This window comes from Trachemys scripta, chromosome 8 (genome assembly GCF_013100865.1).
Source record: "Trachemys scripta elegans isolate TJP31775 chromosome 8, CAS_Tse_1.0, whole genome shotgun sequence".
NCBI classification, from domain to species: domain Eukaryota; kingdom Metazoa; phylum Chordata; order Testudines; family Emydidae; genus Trachemys; species Trachemys scripta.
In genome coordinates, this window is record NC_048305.1 from 25,416,119 (window position 1) to 25,424,131 (window position 8,013).

Sequence of the window (8,013 nt, forward strand, 5' to 3'; positions counted from 1 at the left end):
GTGAGTGAAAAGGTGAAAATGAAAAATACATTCTCTTACATAACTGGACCATTTTGATTATAAAACTAACCATAATTTTCTCATGTTGCCACAGAAACGGGCTGTAGTTCTCTGACTCATTCCATGAAATTAATGCAATCTTTTAATTTGAGACTGTTTGTTCGATGCAGGAACTTCAGAAGCAGCACTTTGATGTCTTTCTGTTGCCAAGGAAAAGCCTTTAATTAGGTCACCTAAACTTCATTTTCTTTCAGACTTTTCACTTTTACAATTCCCTTTTTCTTCTGCTTCCTTTGATGTTTCAAAATATATGCCAGTGATATTTAAGTTTATTTATTATGCATTGGCATTAAACTTTTGCTATTAACATTTATTCATACCCTTGAAAATTGATTAGTTAATTAAGTGCAGGAGGCCTCTTATGGAAAGCTATTCATTCATGTTTCATTTAGTATTCTACATGCACACTGTACAATACATACATATTTTTCAGCAATAACAGCTGTTACTTATATGGAATGGATTTTACAACCTCCAATGTAGTGGCATTTAAAATTAAACTTTTCTTTTGTACTATTAAGCCCATCTGTAAATTAAAATAAACTTTGACTAATTCAGTAAAAGGGACCAGCTTCCTAGAACCAAAGCTGCAAATTGCAACGTAGAAGCTTCAGACTAAATCTGGGTGAATGTTGTAATGATCATTAGTGTCAATAAACGGAGTGAATACAATTGCACTGCCTTTGCAACCCATTTTTATTCACTGTTTGGGAGCATTCTGAGAGGCAGGGTTTTGTTGACATGCATGTTTGAGGGAAACTAGTATTCACCTGAGTACATTTGTTCACATGTAGATACACATATTTGAGCTGGAAATGATAGAAGTTACTGTCATCCATAAAGGGAGCAGAAATAATACCAAGTGACCAGTCACATAGTTCTAATGATGAAATGCAGCCTGTACAGAAGGACACCCAAGGTTTACGCACAAACCAAGTCTCATTTAAATGCTCAAAGTAGGACTTAAGTGCACAGGCTTTGTGCAGGTGCCTTGCACTGGGTTCAAATTCACCCACAGTGAATATGGGATGAATACTTTCAATTAGCAGATTGTGAGCCACCCAGTGGCTGAAATTTATTTGCCTGAAGTATTAGCCAAAGAGTTGCATTTTGTACCTGCTGCAAAGCATGCTGAGGTCAGTGGGAGTATATCCATTGACTACTGTGGGATTTGGATCAGACCCTACATGGGCAAATTTATAAAAAAAAACCACTGTCTGTTCATGGGCAATCCATAAACAAAAGAAAAAACTAAATTCATCAGATAGATTGCTCATGGTGAATACTGTGAGCGCATAGGTGTTGGAACTAGGGGTGTGGGGCATACTGCTGCACCCCCTAGCTTGAAATGGTGTCCATCATATACAGGATTTACAGTTTGGCTCTCAGCACCGCCACTATAACAATTGTTCCAGCACCCCTGTGTGAAACTATGGGCCAAAACTTTCAGTTTTCCAGCTGTTTGTCCAGTGAACCAACCTCTTATTCTAGACCTGGATGTGTGTCTCTGTGACTGAATGCACAATGTTTTGATGTGACTTTGCTGTGAGTTGCCACCCATACCAACATTTTCAGTCAGGCCTGTCTTTTTTGTGTTTGTCCTAGTTAGTAAAAGGAAATTTGCCTCATTAATTAATCAAATACATAAATATATAATTTTGTCTAAGATCAGAACCACAAAATGAACCATTTCCTTTTCTTTTATGATCAGGGATGCTTGTTTTGTCACTCCAATTTTATATTGCATGATTTTTTTCTTTTTTTTTTTGCATTGTGATACCATGATTGGAATGTGGTGGAGGTTTGTCCTGCATTTTGATTTGTCAATGACCATCTTAAGAAAGAGACTTGTTTTTTTTTTCTTTTTTTTTAAAGATGCTCAATTTGCACCATGGAGTCATACAGAAAAGATCTTTTCATATTCCCATTCCTTCTCTCCCTCTTCCAGAGTGTGAATGTTCCCTGCAGAATATTCCTCAGTGCTTCATAGATTTGAAAGCCCAGACAGATGGAAAGCCAGTGGCACTTACCATGAAATAAAAATGGAACAAAGAATAAGATCACAGCATCATGTACTCTTGTGGAATAAGAGTTTTAGTTAGTGTGTGTGGCAAGCAAAAGGGATTGAAGTGTTGTGTGTCTGTGGGAGTTACAGAGGCAGCAAGAGGGGCAAAGGCAGAAAGTGATCATCAACAAAGCACCGAGGACGGTACTTCTATAGGAAGTGTTTTTTAGTTTCTGAAAGCTACAGAGCTACAAAGGAGGGGGAAGGAGAATACAATTAAAGACAAAAAAAAAAAAGACATATTTTTTTTATCCCAATAGGGTTCATGAGCCACCCTTGGGGAACTTTTGTTGACTGTACCTGACGCTTGTTGCATAATTTGGTGCATTCTAAAAAATGTGCTCTCCTCTGTCATTTCTATAGGATTCTTAGGGATCTGTGGCAGGAATGACAGTGGTACCCAGTTTAAAAGGGGAACTTGGACAGAAGCAAGGAAATAAATATGAATTTGGTATCCTATGTTAACAGTTCTGTCCAGTACATCATTGGTGGAGATTGAAAAAGCTTGAGATGAGTTGTTCTTGCTTTTCTTCTCTAACGTGCTTTGGTGATCTGCACAAATGCAGTCCAGCCTTAGAAATATGTCTTAGAGTAAATTTTTGAAAAACATTCAATCTTGATTTAAAAATTGCCAATGATGGAGCATCCACTATGACCTTTGCTAAAAGAGCCAATGGTTAATTACCCTCACTGATAAAAAATGTACATCTTATGTCCAGTCTGAGTTTGTCTAGCTTCTACTTCTAGCCACTGGATCGTGTTTCCTTGTACCTAGCTTACCAAGAGATCCAGATCGCTCTGTATCAGTGACCTTTCTTCATTATTTACCACTCCCTCAATTTTTGTATCGTCTGCAAAATTTATCAGTGATAATTTTGTTTTTTTTCCAGGTCACGGATAAAATAATAATAATAGCATAGTGCCAAGAACAGATCTCTGCGAGATCCCCCTAGAAACACACCTGTTCAATGATGAGTCCTCATTTACAACCACATTGTGAGACCTATCAGGTAGCCAGCTTTTAATTCATGTAATGGGGGCAATGTTAATTTTATATCATTCTAGTTTTTTTTAATCAAAATATCATGTGATACCAAGTCAAATACTTTACAGAAGTTTATTATAGAAACATATTACTTTTATCAACCAAAGTTGTAATCTCATCAAAAAAAGATATAGTTAGTTTGACAGATTCTGTTTTTCATAAACTGATAATTGGCATAAATGTATTATCTTTGTTTAATTCTTTATTATCTGAGATTGGTATCAGACACTCCATTATCTTGCCCAGGATTGATGTCAGACTGACAGGCCTATAATTAACTGGGTCATCCTGTTTAACCTTTTACCCACAACCTTAGCTTTCTTCCAGTCTTCTGGAACATCCCTTGTGTTCCAAGACTTATTGAATATCAACATTAACAGCCCAGCGAGATCCTTGGCCACTTTTTAAAAAGTCTTGAATGAATGTTTTCCGGACCCACTGAGTTAAAAATGTCTAATCTTAGTAGCTGCTGTTTAACATCCTTCTAAGATATTAGTGGAATGGAAAGAGTATTAGCACGAGCCACATGGTATTGATTCTGGTTTTTGGATTGGCACATGGTTAGGCGAGTTAGTAAAAACCATTCTGGTTTATTTACTTAGAGGATGTGGCTGCAGCAGGGAGAGGCTCTGTTCGTTGCTCTCTGCTGCAGTGAGGGGTTAGGAGCCACTTGCTAAGTTGTTTCCATCATGAAAGAACAGCTAGGATATTAGGAAATCTACCAATAGCCCCTCCCTCCCATATACCTCACTAACAAACACTGAATGGGAGAGTGATTCACCCAACATAGACACAAGAGAGGGACACCAGAGAGGACCAATAGTCCTTCATTGTAAGAATGGAGTTTGTGGAAGCAAGAGAGCCTGTAGTTCGTCAGATGTTTGGATACTCTTCCCAACTGTGAGTCTTTTAAGATTCCTGCATTGCTAGGTTGGTAGAGAGTCTGGTTTTATGTGCAGGTTAGCTACACACAGACTGGATGACTTATAGAGCTGGATTGTCCACTGCCATGCACTTTGTGCAGTCATTTACATGTTTGCAAGGTGGGTGTAAATTGCTACCATTCAGATTTGTGTAGCATCTTGTACCCACTTTATAGTTACTTGTCACAGGTGTGAGTAACTGCACCAGCGTGCAAGACAGTGGAGAATCTGGTCCATCTTTTTGCTATGGCAAAGCTGGCTTGCTGGGTGCTGTTACCTATGGTATGGTTAAGGTAAGACTGGGTTCATCATGCTTACTCTTGCAGTTTGGTTATCTTAATGCTGGAATTTGCACTTTAAATGTTATTCCCATTGTAGTCATAATGTAAGTTCAGAAGAATCCAAAACACATGGGATGTACCGATGGGGTCATGGTGGGGGACAAGGCTACACGCTAAAAAACCAACAGCAATAACTGTTAGTTCATACTTGCTTCTCTTGCTACTGATAAGCTTAAGCCCTTGGTATCTCATCACTAATAAATCACTGACAGCAAAGCATCCGCACAACGTAATAATTCTTTCATCTTTCATGGAGCGTCTGTCGTCTAATTGACACCTTTAGTCTGCAGTTTTTAGAAAACATGTTGCTCTTAATAAATGTTAACTAAGCATTAACCTGTCATTGATCTACAAGTGTGAATCAAGAGCGAAGCTGGCATGCTCTGTGGCATTTTAGACCTACATTTTGTGGCAAGGCCCTCTGATTTTTGCAGCTGTACTTTGCAGCAAATTGGGGAATATAGGAGCAATGTTAACTGATTACAAAATAGTTTGATAACTTACACAGCTTATAAGTAGGAGATACAGTGCAGGGCAATTGGAGAGGCTTTCAGGAGGAGGTAGCTATGGGTTTGGCCCTGAGTTTTAGTTTACACTGTGAAAGCTTTGCTGGTATAGCTACACAAGCAAACCCTCCTAGTGCAAACATAGCCTCTACTGGTGAAAATGTCCTTTTGCCATTAGAGCATATACTGGCTCCCCAAACAAAATAAATAAGTTATATGAGTACTGCAGAAGAGCATCTGTGGCTTATAGTGGATCACAAACTAAATATGAGTCAACATTGTAATTCTGTTGCAACAAAAAAAGCAAATATCTTTTTGGATGTATTAGCGGGAGTGTTGTGAACAAGACACAAGAAATAATTCTTCCACTCTACTGAGCACTGATAAGGCCTCAGCTGGAGTATCGTGTCCAATTCTGAGCACCACTCTTCTGGAAAGATGTGGACAAATTGGAGAAAGTCCAGAGGAGGGCTTCAAAAATCATTAAAGGACTAGGAAACATGACCTATGAGGAAAGATTGAAAATATTGGGTTTGTTTAGTCTGGAGAAGAGAAGACTAAGGGTGGACATAAGAGTCATCAAGTACATAAAAGGTTGTTATAAAGAGAAGTGTGATAAATTGTTCTCCTTAACCACTGAGGATAGGACAAGAAGAAATGGGCTTAGATTGCAGCAAGGGATAATCAGGTTAAACATTAAGAAAAACTTCCTAACCATAAGGTTAGTTAAGCACTAGAACAAATTACAGAGGAAGGCTGTGGAATCTCCCTCACTGTAGGTTTTTAAAAACAAACACCTGTCAGGAATGGTCTAGATAATACTTAGTCCTGCCTCAGTGCAGGGGACTGGACTAGATGACCTATCAAGGTCCCTTCCAGTCCTACATTTCTGTGATACTAGCTAAAGCATTTTTTTTGACATAACTGCATCTTCACTACAAAAATGTCATAGAAACTAAATCACACCCTTAAAGGACATTATGTTACTGACAAAAACTTGTAGGGTATACCAGGCCTTCTTCCCAGTGGCTCCATTCCTGTCACCAGTGCAGGAATTGGCCAAGGGGGAGAGGAAAGAAGGAATAGTGTTTTAAACCACACTTATATTGTTCCTTTGCTGGGGCAGCCAGCAAGCTTACTCTCCATGGTGTAAATTAGAGCAGCCTTCTGGGCTGATCCACCTCAGTGGCCCATACCTTTCTTATCCTTATTTGGTCATTTACATTGCAGAGAATGGGACTGTTGGTGAACTGTAATATATAAGGAAATAAGCTGTCTGCAGCTATTAAAAATGTCCTGTTTTTCGCAAAGATTCATTCCACTTAACCACAAAAGAAAGGCTTTTAATTAGACTTTTGAATCCCATTAGGAAAAACAAATACCAATATTTAACTGCTCATATATGACATGATGGAAAATTGCTAACATAATTAGATTTTTAATAGTGTTAATGACTCTTGTATCTTATTAATAAGAATTAAAGCTAATGTAATGCTATATGATGAAAAATTGTTACTGCCTGGTCTCCTATGGTTAAATCTAATACCAATCATGCCTATTTCTACAGTAAAAGATTTCAGTGGTAATTATGTCAGTTCATGAAGTCACATAGCACTATAGTATTTTATATCATCTCACCCTAATGGACATTCGACGTGAACATTTCCAGCTGATTCCAGTTAGCAGGCAGACTTTGGAGCACAGCAACTAGTTTGGTTCCTAGAAGTATAAATTCTCCCTCAGAAATGAAGATACTTGTAAAAACAGAAGCCATATTATAAAATTCTAATGGAGTCTAGTGGAATTTCTGCAAGGTGAGTCCGGGTGATGTAACAAGCAGACAAGAGACACATCTGCATTTAAGAGAGTTCACTAGTTAGGATAAGCTTTGGATAAACAGCCAACATTTTTGGAGCATATCAAAATCAAACTGGAATTCTGAACGTTTTGAGATTTGCCCATCACTAGTTTTGAATATTCTTGAGAAAATGTGCATGGAAATCACCTTGATCATATGCTTCTAAATAAGTAGTAAGCTGTATCTCAAATTCCTTCACTCAAGGGCCTGAGAGGTACATAAGAATGATGAGCAAAATAACTTTGCCATTGATTTTAGTGGATTTCTGGATCAGGCCCTGTGTGCTTTATCAATCATGAATATCATACCATGCTGATTAAACTCCCGAAGTCCTGTCCTGGCATGTACCGTGCTCTATACAAAACCTGGAAAGGATTTTCTAAGCAACACATCTCCTTTGGTTGTAACAGGGTCCTAGTCAATAACCTGGAAGGAATATGAATATGTCCATAACATTCTGTAACACATTTGTTTCCTCTGAAAGAAGATAGAGGACACATGAAGTAGTCCAACGGTTATTACACACAGGGTCCACAGTCAGTCTTTACATGCCATCAACCAAGCAGAGATGTCCTGGAGGCCAAATTTAGGCTGCTAGGGAAGAGACTGAAATCCAGGACCTCAATGGTGGCATTCTCAGAAATGCTCCCAGTTCCACGCGCAGGGCCAGGTAGGCAGGCAGAGCTTCAGAGTCTCAATGCGTGGATGAGACGATGGTGTAGAGAGGAGGGGTTTACATTCATTAGGAACTGGGGAAACTTTTGGAATGGAGGGAGCCTATACAGGAGAGATGGGTTCCACCTAAAACAAAGTGGAACCAGACTGCTGGCACTAAACATTAAAAAGGTTGTAGAGCAGTTTTTAAACTAGGAGATGGGGGAAAGCCGACTGCTGCAGAGGAGCATGTGGATCGGACAGAGACTTCTCTTAGGGGAGAGTCTAATGATAGAGAATCTCCAGGTTATAGTCAGGAGCAGAGGATGGAAGAGGATAATATAAGGGCCAGATCAGATGATAAACATTCACATAAAAAAGAATCTGACACATCAGAAAAGGGCAGACAAATAAACAGTGACAAGTTTTTAAAGTGCTTGTATACAAATGCTAGAAGTCTAAATAATAAGATGGGTGAACTAGAGTGCCTTGTGATAAAGGAGGATATTGATGTAATAGGCATCACAGAAACCTGGTGGACTGAGAGCAATCAATGGGACA